We start from the raw sequence: 10,816 nt of genomic DNA, 5'->3' as shown, positions 1-10,816 counted from the left end.
CCCCCGGCTTTGAGCCAACTTCTTTCCCTCTTCTTGGCCTCCACTGCGGTCCAGCTCCATGTACAGCTACCATCATGGGCTTCGGAGACCTCAAGACTGCCACCGGCCTCCAGGTCGTCAACGATACCTGGCCGACAAGAGCTACATCGAGGGGCATGTGCCATCGCAAGCAGATGTGGCAGTGTTTGAAGGCATCTCCAGCCCCTTACCTGCCAACCTGTGTCATGCCCTCCGTGGGTATAATCACATCAAGTCTTAGAGAAGGAAAGGCCAGCCTGCCAGGGGTGAAGTAAGTGTTGGGCACGTATGGCCCTGCTGATGTGGAAGACACCACAGGAGGTGGAGTTGCAGACAGTCAAGATGACATTGACCTTGATCTCTGTGGATCTGATGAGGAGGAGGAAAGGGAGGAAACAAAGAAGGTAACAGAATATCTTTTATAGTATGAGTCAAAGAAAGCCAGAAAACCTGCGCCTGTTGCCAAGTCTTCAATCTTTCTAGACGTGAAGCTGTGGGATGACGAAACCGACACAGCAAAACTGGAAGAGTGTGTCAGAAGGATTCAAGCAGAAGGCTTGGTCTGGGGCTCTTCCAACCTAGTGCCAGTGGGATATGGAATTAAGACGCTTCAGATACAGTGTGGAGTTGAAGATGATAAAGTTGGCACAGACATGCTGGAAGAAGATAACTGCTTCTGAAGACTATGTGCAGTCCGTGGACGTGGCTGCTTTCAACAAAATCTAAAGTCCATTTGCATCCAACAACAAAAACTTTTAAAAACAAAAAGTCAATTTCAGGTTCTATTCTGAAGTACCATGTTGTGGGTGATAGGACATTATGCATATACACAGGAGGCAGGTCTGTTACTATGACTATTATTCAAATATATGCTTCTACATCTAGAGCCAAAGAGGAAGAAACGGAAAAACGGCAACAATCTTACAGTCTGAAAGATGCATTAAGGATATTTGGTGAGTGGAATGCAAAAGTTGAAAAACCTGAGAAGGATTAATAGATGGAAAATATGGGCTTGGTGACTGAAATGAAGCTGGAAACACAATGACAGAATTTCACATTTTCAATATCTTTTTCACTACAAATACCTTTTTTAAAATGGATTTGCTTACAAAGCTCATATACATTGTGTTCCACACCATTCTTCATTCACACTGTGTCTCATACAATCATTCCCATGTGTTATGTTTTATAAAATTAATCACCTTTGGACTCAGGAGCCATGATTTTTTTAAAAAAACACTACATTATCTTAGGAGAGACTGGAGAGTATAATGCTGAGTGAACTAACTCAGTCTCATAAGGACAAATACTGCATAAGACTGTTACTGTAAAAACAGGATGATAGCTAGTAAAACATTTATGGAAAAGATATTTTTTTTTGCACAAAAAAAGCTCTTCTCAAATTTATTTTTTAAAAAACATTAAGATGTTATGCAATGTATATATTGTGTTGCAATACCTTTATTTGAGGCTCTGTCACAGAACACTGCCTTTCCATTCGGGGTTTGAGAAGAGGGAGAGAGGGGACGAGGAGCATGGTAAAAGCTTATTCCTCAGTTTCATTCCCGTGAGTTCAGCAGGACCACTGTTACACTCATTTAAATTATGTATTTGAAACTGAAAGTGCTGTCGCAGGAGAGGCGCTAGAAAAGATATTTTTTAAAAGACACAAATGGCAACTTTACAGATAGACCTCATCTGATGGGCTGCACAGGAATCAGACTTACTATGTCTGCGGAAGACACCACTGGAGAAGCTCAATATCATGGCAGTCATAACGATGCCAGCAGTGGACTTTGGGTCAGACTGCCAATTATTCATGTCCAAGTTCAGGTAGAGGAAGAAGAAAATGAAAATAAGTCCACGAGAACCAAGATATGATTTTTAATCGATTCCATCTGAATTTCAAGATCATGTTAAGAATAGGTTTGGAGCACTGAACACCATTGATCAAAGACCAGATGAGTTGTGGGATGACATCAAGGATATCATTCATGAAGAAAGCAAAAGTTCATTACAAAGACAGAGGAGGAAGAAAAAAACTGAAATGGATGTCAGAAGACTCTAAAAACTGAACTAGAGAATCAAGTAGCCAAAACAAAGCGAAAACATGCCAAAGTAAAAGAGCTGAACAGGAGATTTCAAAGGGCAACTAGAGAAGAAAAAAAAAAGTATTATAAAGGAATGTGCAGAGAGCGGGAAGTGCAGAATTAGAAGGAAGAACTCACTCTGCATTTCTCAAGCTGAGAAAACTGAAAACAAATTTAAACTTTGGGTCGCAATATTGAAAGATGCTACGGGAAATACATTGAATGACCCAGAAAGCATCAAAAGAAGATGGAAGGAATGTATAGAGTCAGTGTACCAAAAAGAACTGACTGACAATGAAAAATTCCAGGGAGCATATGAGTACGAGCCAATGGTAATGATAGAGAAAGCTGAAGCTGCATTGAAGTCACTGGCAAAAAAATAAGGCCTCGGAAACTGATGATAGTAATTGTCTTGTTTCAATTAACAGATGAAGACCTGGATGAGCTCATTAGTCTATGCCAGGAAATTTGGAGGACAGCAGTCTAGCTACTAGATTGGAAGAGGTCCATATTTGTTCCCACTCCCAAGAAAGGTGATCCAACAGAATGTGGAAACTATGGAACAATATCATTAATATCCCATGCAAGCAAAATACTGCTGAAGATAATAATAATTTTAAAAAATGGCTAGAACAGTACATAGAGAATGAGAAGAAAGGAATATGACATGGTTGAAAATGAAAAAAGACATCAACTAAAAAAAACAATTTAAAAAGGTGTGCATCAAGGTGTATCCTTCCTCCATATCTATTAAGTTGTATGCTGAACAAATTATTTGAGGAGTAGGACTCTATGAAGAAGAATGTGGCATCAGGATTCAAGGAAGAGTCATCAATAACCTTACCCTTTATTAAGGCAGATGACACAGGAAGATCAAACACTGGAGTCTTCAATATGGTGGCATCTCAACATGGAGAAAAGACTGAAACTGTCAACAACGTCATCATTCTTGGATCCACAATCTATACACTTGGTTCCAGTAACCAGGAGATAAGGAGGTGTATCGCACTGGGAGAATCTATACTCAGGAGCCTCTCCAAATGACTATGGAGCAATGATGTCAGTTTGAGGACTAAAGTGTGCCTTTTCAGTCAGTTGCTGTGCACGTGAGAGCTAGATAGTGAATATAAGTAACAGAAGAAGGACTGATGTCTCTGAGCTGTGATGTTTGAGATGATTACTGAATATCCCATGGATGGCCAAAAGAACTAACAGGTATGACTTGGAGAAAGTGCAGCAGAGCGCTCCTTGGAGGCAAGGATGATGAAGCTTCGTCTCACGTGCTCTGGGCACATTCATTGGAGAGGGACGTCATGTTTGGAAAGGTGGAAGGATGGTGAATGAGAGGAAGATTCTTAACTAGACGGGCTGACAAGCAGACTGCAGCAACGGGCTCAGAGATGAGGAGGTGGAAGAGGACAGGACAGGGTTCAGATCTGCTGTTCACAGGGTTGCTAGGAGTCATACTAGACTCAATAGCACCTAACAATTGCCAACTTACTAGACCATAATAGATTTCCTATCACAAGAGCTGAGTAAGTCTGGTGGTGAAAGGATACAATCTGATGCACACCTTTCCTGATTTTAAACCTGGAAGCATCCTTTCGCTCTGTTTTAATGATTGTCTACAGCTTCTGTATGAGAGCAATGAAGTGTTTTGGAATTCCCATTCTTCCCAATCCTAGCCATAATTCGTTTTGATCCATACATTTCTGTGTCTTTGCATACAAACAAACCCCACATAAACTTATTTCCAGTATGTCGTGCATTCAAGGATGAGCCATGTGAAATTAGCAGTGATATATACCTGTTCCGTATCTTTTGAATCCAGCTTGAATTGTTAGCGGTTCTCTGTTGGTACATGGCTGCATTTGTTTTTTTAATTATCGTCAAGAAAACGTTATTTGCATGGGCTGTTGTTGTTGTTGTGTACCGGAGAGTTGGAAACGATCCTCAGCTGACTTGCCGGCAGGTTCTCAGAGGCAGCTAATCACACGAGAGAAGATTGCCCATCCTTCTCCCATGGAACAACTGGTGGCCTTGAACTGCGTGCTTTCGGGATTGCAGTGCAGCTCCTTGCCACTAGGCCACCAGAGTTCCCTTTCACATGGGTACAAATGATGTTATGTGATTAATTCCTATATTCTGCTAAATGACCTGTCCTTGCAATGGGCACAGACAGCTCTCTTCCAGGTGGTCAGTCAGGTGCGAGCCTCCAGTTTTCTTGGCACAGATCACTGAGCGCAGCCGGCACTGTACCTCCCTGTCGAAGCACCTGTTAGTATTCTTGTCAATTTCTGGAGCCTCGATGTTCAGCAATGCTTTGAGTGTATCTTGGACTTCTCCCTTCAATACCATCAGTTCTTGATCATACGCCACTTCCTGAAAGGGCTAGGCATTGACTAATTCTTTCGGATACAGTGACTCATCTTTTTTTTTTTTTAAATAATTATGAGTTGAGTGAATGTTTACAAAGTAGATTGGTTTTTCATTCAACCATTCCTACACTTTTTGTTTTATAATATGTGGTTGTCATTTCTATTAATCTTCCTACCCTGCTCTGGGCTTTATTCTCACCCAGATGGCACTCAGGTGACTGGATGTTTGGTTAGTCCACGGAGGGAGAGCTTCCCTGATGTTCTCAGTTACAAGAAAGCCTGTCTGGAGTACAGAACAAAGGTTGCATCGTGGAGTGCACTTGAGGGAAGGGATTCTTTAACAATAAAATAATTTTTCTTTTACTTTTCAAAGAGTGAACTGGAGGGGCAGGGAGAAAAGTACAACAATGAATGAATGGAAATCCAGTCTCTGTAAACTTTCATTAAAATTAATAATAAGAATAATAATAAAAAAGAAAATTAAATTTAAAATAGGAAAGAGAAAAAAAGAAGGCCTGTCTAATCTTTGGTTGGAATGTGATCCCGGAGGGTGAGCTTTGTTCCAACTTTGAATGGTAATTAGGGGACAAAACAGCCTTGGGCATTCCACCAGTTTCTGTCAGACTAGTACCAGTAAGCCTGGCCTTTTTTTTTTACATTTGTTCCACATTTTCTCCCAATCTTTCTAGAATATTGTAGTGTGATCCTATCCAGAGAAGTCACTGGTGGTTGTGGGTACCACGTAGCTCTGTCCACAAGGTCAGAGAGGCTGTTGTGTTGCAATAGTCATCTGAGTGATTGTTTCAGTGTTTCTCTCTTCAGGGCTCTGGACAGGAAGAGACCGATAGTGGCCCCTTAGCCGACTCCACACAAATTTTGAAGATCCGGTTGTTTCTTAATGAAGTGGAATGCAGGCTGTCACCTTTGTACACTGTCTTATGCCAACTGACCTTGATGTCACCTTTTTTTTTAATGTCACCTTTGTACACACTGTCTTATGCCAACTGACCTCGATGACTCCCAAGGCCATGATCCAACGGCCTGTGGAACATGAACTGATTCCCTCAGGGTGGTCAGTTCTAAGCGAAAAGCTCACAAACCACTGTCCACTGTCGGCCTGCTATATAATGCGGATGATATATTTTCTTAAGATTATAAGTTTGCTTCTAATACTAAAAATATTTATGAATAATAATAATAACAACTATAAAAACATGGCAAATAATTTATAAATGAACATAATTTTCAACTGGGGACAGATTCCTGAATCACAAAGGTAAAAATTCAGTCATTAAGTCATTTACATACATCAAGTAACTTAGAAAGTTCTTGTGTTTACATTTCTCAAAGTATAAATCAATTTAGAAATGTTTAAGACAAATCTGATATCTTTATAGTATAAACGAATACAAATTTACAAACAGCATTTGTCAAACCTTTGTGTGGTCATGTTGTTGTTGTTAGGTGCCATCAACTCATAGTGACTCTGTGAACAACAGATTTGTACCTGTCTTATCCTGTGCTGTCTTCACAATCTCTGACACCCTTGAGCCTGTAGTAGTCACCAGCGGATCAATCCATTTGGTTGAGGGTCTTTCAGTCTTTCACCATCCCTCTACTTTTCCAAGTATGATGTCCCTCTCCCAGGAGCAGTCCTTCTAGCAACAGGCCCAAAGTATGTGAGACAAAGCTTTGGTGTCTTTGCCTCCAAGGAGCACTCTGGCTGTGTCTTCTCCAAGACAGATCTGTCTGTGAATTTGACTTTCTTTTTAAACTTTCATTCCTTCTGACTTGTTTCACTCAGTAGAATGCCTTGTAGTTTGAATATTTTTATGCAGTGTTGTGTGAACTCTTGTTTTTAGTATTGCATTGTACTCCACTGTGTGACTGTACCATAGTTTCTTACACCACGTGCTCGGTGATGGACGACACCCGGGTTGTTTCCATCTCTTTGTCATGATGTTAACGCTGCAGCAAACACGGACGCACACATCTGTTTGTGTCACAGTTATTATTTCTTTAGGATATATATCTAGTAGGGGGACGGATTTATGATCAAGGGGTGTTTTCATTTTCACCTTCTTAAGGGAATGCCAAACTTCTTTCCACAGCGGTCGCACCACTTTGCATCATCACTAGCAGCATGACAGATGTAGTCTCTCCACACTCTTGCCAGCATTTACTGTCTTCTGTCTTCCTGGAACTTTGTACTGTTTCTAGAGTGAGATGATCTCTCATGATTGTTCTGATTTGAATTTCTAGTAGCCACTGTGGCTAAAATATTGCTGAAGATCATCCAAAAATGACTTGAAAAGTACACTTACAGAGAAATGCCAGAAGTTCAAGCAGAGTTCAGAAGAGGCCATGGTACCAGGGATAGCACTGCCAATGTAAAATAGGTCATGGCTAAACGCAGAGAATACCAAAGAATGGGTGGGTGGTTTTTGTTGTTTTTTATCTTGCAAAGGCATCGGATTGTGTGGAACAAACTATGGCTAACATTGAGAAGGACGGGAATCCCAGAACAGTTATGCTTACTTATGAGGTACTGAGGTAACCTGGGGTTGCTGTGATACTGAGCCTTGTGCCATTGGGGTGTCAAATGCCTTAATGGTTACCCATGGTGGACAGTGTTTGGTGGAGCTCCCAGATTAAGACAGGTCTGAAAGCAAGAGCGGCATCCACTTCCTAAACAACATGCCTCTGGAAACCCAATGAACTCTGGTAAATGACGATAGTTATAGAAAGACTTCATGCCTTTTGTTCACAGGGTCGCTATGAGTCGTGCTCGACTCGATGACGGCAATCAACAACAAAAGCAACATAAAACCTATAAGTAGACCAAAAAGCTGTTGTCTAAAAAGAGCAAGACAACACTACGTGGTTTAAAAGAAAGTTTGTCAGGGCTGTATCCTTTTTCCATACCTATTTGTTTATTTTTATTTCAAATGCATTGGTCTAATTCCTGGTAGCACAGGGAATGAAGAGCTGACCTGACAGCTCTGGGCTGCGTTTACTTTGACCGCACAGCTGAGATCGGACGGGGGAGGGGCTGGGTGTGAACTGGAGAGATGGACCATGACGTGGCTTCTTATTCTTCATTGTTTTACTAACGTTCATTCTTAAATGTGCAACAGGCTCTAACCAACACTTCAACACTACAGGTGGCAACAGATGTTCTTGCTGAGAATCCAGATGTGTCAGACAGGAACGGAAGGAAGGTTCCTCATCGTCTCTGTCACAAAGAACAGCTGACTCCTTGCCTGCTTTCTTAATTCTACGTGGCCGGGGACCTCTGCCCATGGCCTGTGCTCTTAGCTCCTCGCGTTTCTTCTGTTCTTCTTTTTGTTTCTGCTTGAAGCCTTATCGTCCTCATCCACTTCCTTGGCTTCTTCTTGCCGCCATGAGCCACGCTCCCAGGCCCCTGTGCCTCCAGCACCAGGTGGTGGACGACTGGCTACCAATCCTTTCTGCGTCTATTTCATCTCTGTGCTCAACAAATACTTTGAGAAGCTGGACTTTATGAAGAAGAATGTGGCCTCAAGATCAGAGCGAGACTCATTAACAACCTGTGTCATACAGAAGACCCAGCTCTGAAAGCAAACAAGACTTGAAGCGCCTGCTGCAGAATATCAAGGATAACAGAGGTACCTCGAGGTCGCTGTGATGCTGAACACTGTGACACCAGCGTGTCAAATGTGATGATGGTCACCCATGGTGGACGGTGCTTGGGGGAGTTCCCCGATCAAAACAAGCTTGGAAGCAGGAGTGGCATCCACTTCTGAAACATCTTGCTTCTGGAAACTCTATGAACTTGGAGAAACGATGAAAATTATACAAGTATTTAAGTCTTTCACTCATAGGGTCACTATGAGTCATCTACAACTTGATAGCACTTAAGAACAACAACAACAACAACAACAACAACGAAAGAGCTCTATTGGCCTGGTGGATAGAAAGTTATGCTACCAAGCCAAAGATGGGTGATTTTAATCTGCGGTCCTCAGGCCTGATTTTAATTGTTTTTGGTCAAACATTCTTCTAAGTTGTATAGCACTGGTCTGTCCATTTGCTATACAGAGGTAACTCGTGGTTGCTGTGATGCTAAATACTGTGATATACTGATGTGCCAAATGTGATAATGGTTACCTATGGTGGACAGTGTTTGGTGGAGCTCCAGATTAAAACAAGCTTGGAAGCAGGAGTGGCATCCACTTCCAAAATAGCTTGCCTGAGGAAACTCTATGAACTTGGAGCAATGAAAATTATACAAGTGTTCAGGTCTTTCATAGGGTCGCTATGAGTTGTCTATGGCTTGATGGCACTTAACAACAATAAGAACAGCCTTCAATATGGAGCTCTCGTGGCCTAGTGGCAAGAAGCTGTCCTGCAACCCTGAAGGCCCTTGGTTCGAGGCCATCAGCTGCTCCTTGGGAGAAGGATGGGCAGTCTCCTCCTGTGTGATTAACTGTGTCTGAAAACCCGCCGGAGGGCCGGCTATGGGTTGGTTCTAACCTGACGGTACACAACAACAATAACAACAGGCTTCAATATGGATTGCATCTCAATATGAAGACGACAAAATTCCTCACCACGGGGCAAACGGGCAACATCATGACCGATGGAGATATGACTGAAATTGCCAAAGATTTTATCTTACTTGGATCCACAATCAAGATCCTTCATACCAGCGGTTAAGAAATCAAAAGACATACTGCACTGAGAAATGCAGTGACCTCTCTAAAGTACTAAGGTGCACCTCATTCAGGCCTGGTCTTTTCAGTAACTTGTTATACATGTGAGAACTGGACAATGTCTAAGGATGACAGAAGAACTGATGCATTTGGATGGTGGTGTTGGAGAAGAGCATGGAACATCCCATGGACGGCCAAGAGAACAAATCGATCTGCTCTGGACAAAGTGAAAGCTGGTTGCTCCATGGAGACAAGGACGGTGAAGCTCTGTCTCACATGCTCTGGGCACGCTGTCATGTGAGGCCATTCTTTGGAGAAGGACATGATGCTTGGAAAGGCAGAAAGTCAGTGCAAGAAAGGAAGACCTCCAACAAGATGTGTCAACAGGGTCAGCTGCGTCCAAGAGGAGAGGTTGGCTCAGGACAGGGTGGGGTTCGGATCTGTCATTCACAGGCTCACTCATGGGAGCTGTACTTAACTTGATGGCACCTAACAATAAAAGGAACAACACGTAGGGAGTTGCACCGCCAGCCTAACGGCAGGTGGTTCTTGTCCAGAAAGATGGGCTGTCTCTGGAAATCCACCCACAGGAGGCTTAGCTGTGAGTTGACTCTTCCTCCAATCCAGACTTGATGGTAACGAGTGAAGGAATCTGTGAGTTCTGTCTGTTTCCATGATAGACAAAGGGATGGAAAAAAGCATGGGAAGGAAAAAGAAAATAAAGAAGAGATAAAAGAGGGCCTGGTGGGCGAAACCGGGCACTGGACCATGGGTGAAGCGGGCAGTGGCAGTAGGAGGCGTAGAGTCCACAGTTCCAGCAGAAGGCTGGGTTTTGTGTCCAATCAGGGCAGAGTTTCTGTTCTTCTTGGCTGGGACAGAGGACAAGACGCCCAGGCAAACAGCCTTCGTAAGCTCCAGTGATCTTGTGGGTGTGGTGCTGGTTAAGGACACATCTCTCCTGGCTCAGAGAGGAGTTCCCATGGCCTCTGAGGTGCCTGGGGCAGTCCACCTGACTAGGGTGGTGTCTGCCAGCCTGCGGGATAGTGCGGCTGGGCACTGAGTGGACGGCTCTCTGCTGGCATGCAGGGACAGATAGCATACGTGTCTTCAAGCTAGGAGGGGAGTACGCACCAGGTACTAGGTCCACAAAGCCTCTGCCAGACCAGGTGGGAGGTAGGCAGCAGTTCAGATAGGGCACTACCACAGCCTGAGGAGGAGGCAAACACCTGCCAGTGTGGGGGCCATGGGCACCTGACCCTGATCCCACAGAGACAGTCTGCCAAGGACATCTGCCCAATGTGAGGACCTCGGGCACCTGACTCTGATCCCACAGGGGCGGCCTGCCAAGGACATCTGCCCAATGTGAGGACCACGGGCACCTGACCCTGCTTCCACAGGGACAGTCTGCCAAGCACATCTGCCCAATGTGAGGACCATGGGCACCTATCCTGATTCCACAGAGACAGTCTACCAAGTACATCTGTCCAATGTGGGGCCATGGGCATCTACCCTGATTCCATAGGGGCAGCCTGCCAAGGACGTCTGCCCAATGTGGGGACCACGGGCACCTGACCCTGATTCCACAGGGACAGTTTGCCAAGCACATCTGCCCAATGTGAGGACCACGGGCACCTGA

At 43.8% G+C, this 10,816-nt stretch overlaps 1 protein-coding gene and 1 pseudogene across 1 annotated transcript in view; one reads left to right on the top strand and one right to left on the bottom strand.

Annotated features, from left to right (window-relative positions):
- The window catches only part of EVL (Enah/Vasp-like), a 72,318-nt gene that overhangs the window by 52,398 nt on the left and 9,104 nt on the right, over positions 1-10,816 (bottom strand). The gene's annotated exons all lie outside the window — the stretch shown is intronic.
- LOC102850058 lies at positions 75-744 on the top strand (annotated as a pseudogene).

This window comes from Elephantulus edwardii, unplaced genomic scaffold (genome assembly GCF_000299155.1).
Source record: "Elephantulus edwardii isolate Elephantulus edwardi_28Jun2011 unplaced genomic scaffold, EleEdw1.0 scaffold00002, whole genome shotgun sequence".
NCBI classification, from domain to species: Eukaryota; Metazoa; Chordata; class Mammalia; order Macroscelidea; family Macroscelididae; genus Elephantulus; species Elephantulus edwardii.
Note: the sequence above shows the minus strand (reverse complement) of the source record. Positions and strands in the feature narration are given on the sequence as shown.